We start from the raw sequence: 11,701 nt of genomic DNA on the forward strand, positions 1-11,701 counted from the left end.
GTGATTCTCAACGTTGAATTCGTTATCCAGGAATCTTGATATTTAATACAGAATCCTGAAGACTTGCCGCTGATATATGATGGGTTTTAGAATATTGAAATTTTTACCAAAAAATGATTTCAATTCTTTCTTCTATCACAAATTACCTTGATTTTTTTGACAAAAAATTAGCTAAGGCAAAATTAAGAACAATAGGACAGGAGGCCAGATGTTCAGTATTCATCCTTTAAAATCCTGAACCCAAAAACTTAATTTGGAAAAATCTATCAGATTCAGAAAAAATTATTGTCGAATCTTGATATAAATTCAATTTTTGGAGAATTGCCGTAGTGTGAATGGTCCTTCGTAGACCGTCTCCCATGAAGCCGGCCTGATGACTTCCCACGAATCTGTTTGCTTGTGGCGTTAGGCGGCGAAGTTGGATTCTGGCCAGCACTTTGTAGGCGGCATTGAGGACAGTGATCACTCGGTAGTTTTCACAGTCCCATTTGTCGCCCTTCTTGCAGATGGGGCATATTACTCCCTCGGTCCAATCCTTCGGTAGCTGTTCTGTGTCCCAGATCTGGACCATCAATCGGTCAACTAGTCCGGGACAATTTTGATAAGTTCCGCTGCGATGCAATCCTTGCCAGCCGACTTGTTGCTATTCAGCTGACGAATGGCTTCCTTAACTTCACTCATTGTTCGGAGTGGCTCCTCTACGCCGTTGGCTAAGCCGGCGATGTACCATCCCCCACCGTTTTGGTCTTCTGCATGTTCTCCGTTCAGGTGTTCATCAAAGTGCTGCTTCTACGTTTCGATCACCTCACAATTGTCCATCAGGATGCCTTATCTCAGCACATTTCGGCTTGCCGCACGAAGCCTTCCGATGCGGAATGCGTTGAGTTTCTGATAAAACTTTCGTGTTTCCTGGGAACGATGATGCTGCTCCAGCTCCTCGAGCTCCTCCTCCTTCAGACGGCACCTTTTTCTCCTGAAAATTCGGACTTACTGCCTCTTCCGCTGTCGGTGATTTTCCACGTTTCTACAGGTGCTTCTTTGCACTACTGCCGCCCGCACGGCTTTCTTTTCATCCATGAGGTACCGTTGAGTTAGTTCCACATGACGTTCTCCGCAACGCTGTTGATGGCTGTCTTGATGGCGTCTCCAATTTTAACATTCACAACAGAAAAATCTATCAATTGAAAGGCCAAAGCTTACTACTGTAAGTTTGCTTATGATGATTTCAGTTGAAATTCGCCAGTGTTGATGACGTTGATGATTTTCAAAGTGCACCTGATGATATTCAAATGAAAAGCAAGATCTTCATTTTCAACCAAAAATGAAAATTGTTAGTTTTATGTGTTTTTTACTCAATCTATTTTATTTGTTGTGATTAAAAATAATTTCAAAAAGGAAATAAGCAAAAAAAAAATGGGATTCATTTAATAAGCAATAAGCAATAATTTTTAATCGAATTTTTTTTCTTTCATTTGACTGTTATGCGGACTGTTTACTGACTTTCATAGCATTCTGAAACTTGTAAGTTTTCTTTACGCAGCAAAAAAAAGCTATTCGATTCTAGCTTCCAAAGCAGTCTAGTTTCAAATGATTGAATGAAAATTGGAGACCATGTTGATGGTATTCCAACAGTCTTCGAGAGGGGCTTCGTCAAGCTCGCCCTCTGCCGGCAGCGCTATTTACAGTGTAATGAAATATCAGTGTACCATTTGATGTAACGCAAACGTGAGTGATTACAAATAAGCGTGTATCATTCTGACAAATAAAAATTTAATCCTTTGTTCATTTCCAACCTGTTAACACGCGTTTCATTTATACTCCTGCTGAAAGTATTTTAGACGAACGAAAAATTTCCTGATCCAAAAAGTTTGTTGGTCTTAACGGTTTGTTGGTCCGGATCAAGCCGTTTGACGGAACGGGGTAATAACTGGTGCATCCGAATGAAGGCCTATTTACAGCAGTTGGATGAGCTTCATTGCGTGGAGAAAGCGGCTAAGGAGGAGGATTTCTGGCATGCCCGAGAAGTTGACCGTCCGGATGTTGCCACGCGAAAGGAAGTGAAAATCGCGGAACGTGTTAAATAGGATAATCGGTGTCGGTCGGTGTTAATTAAGGCTATCGCCGTCAGCTATTTGGAGTACGTAAAGAACAAAAATAGCTCGAAACAGTGAACTCCACAGTGTGTTCCAGCGGAAGAGTCTGGCGAATCGGTTCCTTCAGCGTACGCCTCTAGCATCTTTGACGATTCAGTATGCTGAAACACGAGCTTACTATCAACTGTCGCTCTCAGATATCTCAGGACTCGTTTCAGGTGGACCCAGTGATCATTGGTAGCACAACACAGGAATCCCGCAATGTAGCTCACAGCTGCCGACAGTTCTGGTCTTGAAGCTGCTTGTACTGTTTAGTGTTTATGAGTGTACTCCTTCGGATTCTCTTCTCTCTCCAATCGCAGGCGTGGGTCCATCGGGATAGCGGAAGGTTTACAGTCGATCATCCGGAATTTCTCGAGCACACTCTTGACGTTAGTGCTCTGGTAAATTTCCATAAGTCCGTTACTCTTTATCCTATACAATGAGAATGTTAGTTTGCAGAGTCATTTTTTCCGCTTCGATGTAATGTAATTTGTCACCTCATGCTTATGATGCCGGAATCGTATGACGCCGTGACGACGGCCATGAAGGCTGGGTCTAATAATTTGACGCTGGATCTTGTACGAAGAAAGTGACGGGATGTGAAGGCCAAGCGAAGAGGCCAGCGGCCGGATTCGGAAAAAGGCCGCGTTTTCTGGAAAACGAAAACTGAAGATAAAGTGTTTTGGTTGCCACGGTTTTGGCCAAAGTGTCCGAAGAATAATGGTGCAAAAAGGCACGAAAATAAAAGATCGGTGCAAAAGGCACAAGTGAGTGCGAAAACAGTGAGTTCTGTTGCAGCCGACGTGAAAATGGCTGCTGCCAGTGTGAATAGGCAATCGTAGTGATACCTCGATAGTGGCGCGTCTGAGCACATGTCTAACGATAGTCCGGTGTTTAAGGTTATGTAAACTTTCCATAAGCCGGTTCAGACCGTGAAAAGTGGAGTAATGTTTCCTGCACACAAGAAAGGTCGTTTCGTAGTACAAGCAGTGGTGAATAACCTAAAGTTTGTGATCACCCTGGAAGATGTTTTATACATTCCTGATCAATCTTTTGTTGCTTAGGCGATTGGAGCGATCTAGGGTAATATTCTACAGAGGGTTTATAACAGTAGAGAATGATGATGGTGAGACAGTGGCCACTGGTTTCAAGTTTGGCAAGTTGTACTGTATAGACTTTGAGTGTAAACAAGTGAACTCAAGTGAAAGTGCGATGATAAGTGGCAAAGTGAGCAAGAAACTCGAGCTATGACACCAAAGGTTTGACCATCTTGGTAGTGATAATCTCGCGAAACTAGTTTCGAAGTAAATGGTGGATGGCTTTTCGGTAGAGGTCGTCGCGGACGGCGCTGTGAAATTGTTGTGTGAAGGCTGTATTGTTGGTAAACAATTCCGTGAGCCAGCCGCACCGAAAAGCCGTATCGAAAGGCGTGCGAGTCGACCCCTCGAAATCGTTCACAGTGACGTCTGTGGACACGGTTACACCAGTAACGTGGTACGGAAGCAACTATGTCGTCACATTTACTACTTTTATCCATGTGTGCGTGGTTTACTTCATCCGACATATTGCTTGTGAGCAACTGGGAGAAGGAGATCAAGAAACTCAAGAAAAGCCTGCTGAATTTGAGATAAAGGATCTTTAGGAACTAAGGTCATTCCTGGGATTGAACATCAGTTGTGAACGTGAGGTGGGACTCATGGAAATTCACCAGAGCACTTACGTCAAGAGTGTGCTCGAGAGATTCGGAATAAGCGACTGTAAACCTTTCGCTATCCTGATGGACCCTCGCCTGCGCTTGGAAAAAGAAGAGAATCCGAAGGAGTACACAGATAAACCGTACAAAGAGCTAGTAAGTTGTTTTATGTACTTAATCGTGACTTCAAGGTCAGACCTGTCGGCTGCTGTGAGCTACATTGCGGGATTCCAGTGTTGTGCTACCAATGATCACTGGGCCCACCTGAAACGAGTTCTGAGATATCTGACAGCGACATAGTAAGCTCGTGTTCCAGCGTACTGAATCGCCGAAGATGCTCAAGGCGTACGCTGATTGGGGAAACGACAGAAGATCAGTTTCCGGAATCGTCGTGAAGTTGTATGGTTTTACCATGATGTGGGCTGTGAAATTCCCGGGGATCGGCTACCAGAGGAAATCTCCGGTTTTCCGATTGACCTACTTTGAGAACCTACCGGACAATTTCTGCTGCTTATTGCGGTGCGGGAACGTCGACTGACGCCGTGCTGACTTTAACGGGTTTTTTGCCAACTTGACAGGTGGTCCAAGAGCCCGTGTGAGTCAGGAGTAAGAGAGCGAGAAACGGGCGAATTATTTTGACATATCGAGGGGTGTTACAATGGTTATTTAAATCAACACACCGAGAATAATTAATTTTAACAAATCAACTCCTCACATGGGCGACCAAGAAACAGGGATCAGTTGCCTTGTCGAGTACCGTGGTGAACCTGATGGAGTTGTGCCTGGCTAGCTGCGAGGTCGTATTTGTGACGAGTCTTCTGAAGTCTGTGGGACAACCATGTATCGCCGTTACGTCGGATCCTCGTAAACACAATCGTATGAAACACATCGAGATCCAGAACTTCTTCGTCTGAGAATTGGCGAAGAGTTGTCAACTGGAGCGTCAGTACTTGCAATCCGAGGAGCTACCATCGCCACACTTCTGAAAAACTACATCACATAAATATCCGACCAAATTTTTAATAAAATAAAACCGTTTTCTTGAAAAGTATCAGAGATTTATACATAAAAATCACTCCAATCTATTAAAACAGATGTCTATCTATAGTTTCTACGCACTTATTTGTTGCAATATTCGATAACATCAGCATTCCGATTATTAGGCCTTTAGCCTGCTAGTCCCTGTCGTATCCTAAGCTAGATCCGGGAATGATGCTTTTGGTCATTTCGTTTTAAAATAGTTTAGATCTTAATCGATTCCTCCATTTGGCCAAACAACTATATTTAGCAACAATCACGAATAGACTGACTAGAATAGTTCGATAGCTGGCGAACCCAAACGAGATGTCATTTCTCTGACGTAAATCGGTATAATTTTTATGGAATCAATATTTATTTCACGTGTGTATGCCATATTCTCTACAGTCCCTTAACTGTTCCTCTAAACATATCCATTTTTCAACTGATATAAGACAATTCTCGCCTACTATGGTGCTACTATCCCCTGCATAATTCATATTGAGTCCACCAATGATTTTAAGCCTTTTCTTGTCGTTGGAATTCAAATACAAAAATAAACCACTGATTATATTAAATCTTAAAACCACTGAGTCTATCCAAACCACATAAGTATTCGTGTCGCTTTGTTGTCGGTTCTGGGAACAACGAGAACGCTCCAAATGATTTACGATACACGCTACCCCAGCGAGCGAGGGCGAGGAATCGTTGTTGTTCCTCGGTTCCTGAAACCGGAATATATCATACAGGACAATCACCATCACCAGCTCTGGATCGAGTGGACCTTCCCAGCGGAACCGAGGACCTTCCAGCATATTGGCTCAAATCGTTGCGTGGCCTTTGTCGTTTCTTGACTATGATGTGGACAGACGGATCCAATCCCAGGATCAAGGGGTACAAATTGAAGACTTTTGTTTGTGCAGCTCATTGCGGTTTAGGATGGTGTGCAAGCAATCTTTTCTCCACACGAATGGCCTGATGAGGGTTGGACAAATTGTTTGATGAGAGAAAGAATAAAGGGACATCTAATTAACGAAGTGCCATAAATTATGATGACACGAATGCAGGAAAAGATAATCTGTTGTGCAAACATGATTTTCTTTTACGGTCACATAATTTTATAAATGCAAACATTGCTAAGCTGTCAGACACATGAGCCCCTGGAATGAGGATGGCTCATAACGAATGAACAAGTTTCTCGAGAAGAAGTCCTAACAAGACGGAAATTCGTTTCGAATAATTCAATTTCCTTTTGATTTAAAAGAATTTATCCCTACTAATTGAATGTAAATTGCTCCTCTTCACTTACAAAAAAAAAATACTGCCACCATTATTCCATATTAAAACACCTTTTTTGCAGCCCTCCGGCTATCAGTTCGAGAAAAAAATAAAGAAGAGGAAAATTTCACTTTTCTCAAAAATTAAATCAAAGACAATTGAATCAATTAGGGCCAGCCACGAAGCAGCCATTCATCCAAGTGAGCTCTGCTCTCGAGCTGCATCTTTCCCACACAGCAACGAGCTAGCGAGGGGTGAAAAAGCATATTTTCCCGCACCGCAGATCTCCCCCCACACATCTCCTTCGTGCTCTGCTTGCTTTCCTACAACAAGTTCAAATGAGAAGGGACACACGGTTAAGACAAAACGGAGGGGCGGCAAAGTAGGCGACGAAGGAATTTAGAGCGTGGTAAATTTTCTCGCCTGCTGTTCATTTTTTCTTGCTTCTTCGGCTTTTGGTACCTACACAGGAAGAGTTGATTTCCAAGTCCTTACCTTTTCGAGTCGTACCTACATGAAGGAACAAGGATAACTCCAGTCAGCCAACTACGATCTCTGCCCCAACTGTTGGGGCATGTTGGAAGAAGGAGTTTTGAACAAAGAAGATTGCATCAACGAACGAAACGAACGGTTAGCTGGAGATGAAATAAGTCACAAATGACCGCCGCTGCCTCTTTGGTTGAATGTTGGATGTTGATGAAGGAAAAACCTTGTAGAAGGGACGGGGAGACATCGTGTCCGTTTCGCTCTTCTGGTTGCACCAAAAACTCCACGGCTTGCTTTGCTACACGTTGGTTTTCGTTGACAGCATGGTTTTATTATTCTTTTTTCTCCATTGCTCGTTCTAGAGCAGCTTCGTTTTCCTTATTTCCGGGCTCCAAGAATCCGACCGACTTGTTTCGTGACGTCCAAAAGTGGGAAATGCAATTCCGCACTCGTGGGGAAATGTATTAAACAAGCAGCAGCAGGGTTGGCTTTTCCTGATTGTGCTGCAACCGGAAGGCCACAGCAATCACACACAGAAGCTATACGACAGTTGCGATGAATGAGTAGCGTGCAAGAAATGGTTATAATTGTTTCTTGTAGCGAGGTGGCACCTCGGGTTGCTGCGATGAAAAGGTGTCTCATAGTCAAACTGTCAAAAATAACAGAAATAGGCATCATTGATAACGTTTTCAGATTTTGCAGGAAAAACCATAGAAAATTCATTGTTTGGAGACCTTATACCTCAATATTTTACGTCACTTATGCGACTTTTACCAAGAATGACTTTATTAATCCAGATCACGTTGCCTTTTGGACCGATTCCCACTGACCAAAAGCAGTTAGCAAGGGAAATACTGCAACCTTTTCTCATCCAACCACAGAAAAAAAAACGACTGCCAAAAACAGAAAAATTGATAAGAGTGAAATGTTTGAAACAAATCAAAACCAGAATAAAAATAGTGCCAATTTTTTTAATCTTGATAGACGAAACGATTTTGAAAAATTTTGACAATTTTGACAATTTTGACAATTTTGACAATTTTGACAATTTTGACAATTTTGACAATTTTGACAATTTTGACAATTTTGACAATTTTGACAATTTTGACAATTTTGACAATTTTGACAATTTTGACAATTTTGACAATTTTGACAATTTTGACAATTTTGACAATTTTGACAATTTTGATAATTTTGATAATTTTGACACTTTTGACAATTTTGACAATTCCGACAATTTTGACAATTTTGACAATTTTGACAATTTTGACAATTTTGACAATTTTTGACAATTTTGACAATTTTGACAATTTTGACAATTTTGACAATTTTGACAATTTTGACAATTTTGACAATTTTGACAATTTTGACAATTTTGACAATTTTGACCATTTTGACAATTTTGACATTTTTGACAATTTTGACAATTTTGACAATTTTGACAATTTGACAATTTTGACAATTTTGACAATTTTGACAATTTTGACAATTTTGATAATTTTGACAATTTTGACAATTTTGACAATTTTGACAATTTTGACAATTTTGACAATTTTGACAATTTTGACAATTTTGACATTTTTCACAATTTTGACAATTTTGACAATTTTGACAATTTTGACAATTTTGACAATTTTGACAATTTTGACAATTTTGACAATTTTGACAATTTTGACAATTTTGACAATTTTGACAATTTTGACAATTTTGACAATTTTGACAATTTTGACAATTTTGACAATTTCGACAATTTTGACATTTATGACAATTTTGACAATTTTGACAATTTTGACAATTTTGACAATTTTGACAATTTTGACAATTTTGACAATTTTGACAATTTTGACAATTTTGACAATTTTGACAATTTTGACAATTTTGACAATTTTGACAATTTTGACAATTTTGACAATTTTGACAATTTTGACAATTTTGACAATTTTGACTGACAATTTTGACAATTTTGACAATTTTGACAATTTTGACAATTTTGACAATTTTGACAATTTTGACAATTTTGACAATTTTGACAATTTTGACAATTTTGACAATTTTGACAATTTTGACAATTTTGACAATTTTGACAATTTTGACAATTTGACAATTTTGACAATTTTGACAATTTTGACAATTTTGACAATTTTGACAATTTTGACAATTTTGACAATTTTGACAATTTTGACAATTTTGACAATTTTGACAATTTTGACAATTTGACAATTTTGACAATTTTGACAATTTTGACAATTTTGACAATTTTGACAATTTTGACAATTTTGACAATTTTGACAATTTTGACAATTTTGACAATTTTGACAATTTTGACAATTTTGACAATTTTGACAATTTTGACAATTTTGACAATTTTGATAATTTTGACAATTTTGACAATTTTGACAATTTTGCAATTTTGACAATTTTGACAATTTTGACAATTTTGACAATTTTGACAATTTTGACAATTTTGACAATTTTGACAATTTTGACAATTTTGACAATTTTGACAATTTTGACAATTTTGACAATTTTGACAATTTTGACAATTTTGACAATTTTCACAATTTTGACAATTTTGACAATTTTGACAATTTTGACAATTTTGACAATTTTGACAATTTTGACAATTTTGACAATTTTGACAATTTTGACAATTTTGACAATTTTGACAATTTTGACAATTTTGACAATTTTGACAATTTTGACAATTTTGACAATTTTGACAATTTTGACAATTTTGACAATTTTGACAATTTTGACAATTTTGACAATTTTGACAATTTTGACAATTTTGACAATTTTGACAATTTTGACAATTTTGACAATTTTGACAATTTTGACAATTTTGACAATTTTGACAATTTTGACAATTTTGACAATTTTGACAATTTTGACAATTTTGACAATTTGACAATTTTGACAATTTTGACAATTTTGACAATTTTGACAATTTTGACAATTTTGACAATTTTGACAATTTTGACAATTTTGACAATTTTGACAATTTTGACAATTTTGACAATTTTGACAATTTTGACAATTTTGACAATTTTGACAATTTTGACAATTTTGACAATTTTGACAATTTTGACAATTTTGACAATTTTGACAATTTTGACAATTTTGACAATTTTGACAATTTTGACAATTTTGACAATTTGACAATTTTGACAATTTTGACAATTTTGACAATTTTGACAATTTTGACAATTTTGACAATTTTGACAATTTTGACAATTTTGACAATTTTGACAATTTTGACAATTTTGACAATTTTGACAATTTTGACAATTTGACAATTTTGACAATTTTGACAATTTTGACAATTTTGACAATTTTGACAATTTTGACAATTTTGACAAATTTGACAATTTTGACAATTTTGACAATTTTGACAATTTTGACAATTTTGACAATTTTGACAATTTTGACAATTTTGACAATTTTGACAATTTTGACAATTTTGACAATTTGACAATTTTGACAATTTTGACAATTTTGACAATTTTGACAATTTGACAATTTTGACAATTTTGACAATTTTGACAATTTTGACAATTTTGACAATTTTGACAATTTTGACAATTTTGACAATTTTGACAATTTTGACAATTTGACAATTTTGACAATTTTGACAATTTTGACAATTTTGACAATTTTGACAATTTTGACAATTTTGACAATTTTGACAATTTTGACAATTTTGACAATTTTGACAATTTTGACAATTTTGACAATTTTGACAATTTTGACAATTTTGACAATTTTGACAATTTTGACAATTTTGACAATTTTGACAATTTTGACAATTTTGACAATTTTGACAATTTTGACAATTTTGACAATTTTGACAATTTTGACAATTTTGACAATTTTGACAATTTTGACAATTTTGACAATTTTGACAATTTTGACAATTTTGACAATTTTGACAATTTTGACAATTTTGACAATTTTGACAATTTTGACAATTTTGACAATTTTGACAATTTTGACAATTTTGACAATTTTGACAATTTTGACAATTTTGACAATTTTGACAATTTTGACAATTTTGACAATTTTGACAATTTTGACAATTTTGACAATTTTGACAATTTTGACAATTTTGACAATTTTGACAATTTTGACAATTTTGACAATTTTGACAATTTTGACAATTTTGACAATTTTGACAATTTTGACAATTTTGACAATTTTGACAATTTTGACAATTTTGACAATTTTGACAATTTTGACAATTTTGACAATTTTGACAATTTTGACAATTTTGACAATTTTGACAATTTTGACAATTTTGACAATTTTGACAATTTTGACAATTTTGACAATTTTGACAATTTTGACAATTTTGACAATTTTGACAATTTTGACAATTTTGACAATTTTGACAATTTTGACAATTTTGACAATTTTGACAATTTTGACAATTTTGACAATTTTGACAATTTTGACAATTTTGACAATTTTGACAATTTTGACAATTTTTGACAATTTTGACATTTTTGACAATTTTGACAATTTTGACAATTTTGACAATTTTGACAATTTTGACAATTTTGACAATTTTGACAATTTTGACAATTTTGACAATTTTGACAATTTTGACAATTTTGACAATTTTGACAATTTTGACAATTTTGACAATTTTGACAATTTGACAATTTTGACAATTTTGACAATTTTGACAATTTTGACAATTTTGACAATTTTGACAATTTTGACAATTTTGACAAATTTGACAATTTTAACAATTTTGACAATTTTGACAATTTTGACAATTTTTGTCATTTTTTGTCATTTTTGTCATTTTTGTCATTTTAGTCATTTTAGTCATTTTATTTATTTATTATTTATTTATTTATTTATTCATTTATTTAACATGTAGTTTAAGGTAATTCAATTCCTTGTTTTGTTACTACACTTCGTGCTTCAAAGTTACAAAAAAGATCATACTTAAACTAATTTTTCTCTTTGTGTTTGTTTTATTTATTTACTTACTGGTCCCCCCCGTTGAAAAAGCTATGACACTCTCTTCGAAAGACTTTAAGATTATTGCAGATTTTTAAACTGTTCGGAAGACTATTCCAAACAG

This window comes from Uranotaenia lowii, chromosome 3 (assembly GCF_029784155.1).
Source record: "Uranotaenia lowii strain MFRU-FL chromosome 3, ASM2978415v1, whole genome shotgun sequence".
Taxonomy (NCBI): Eukaryota; Metazoa; Arthropoda; class Insecta; order Diptera; family Culicidae; genus Uranotaenia; species Uranotaenia lowii.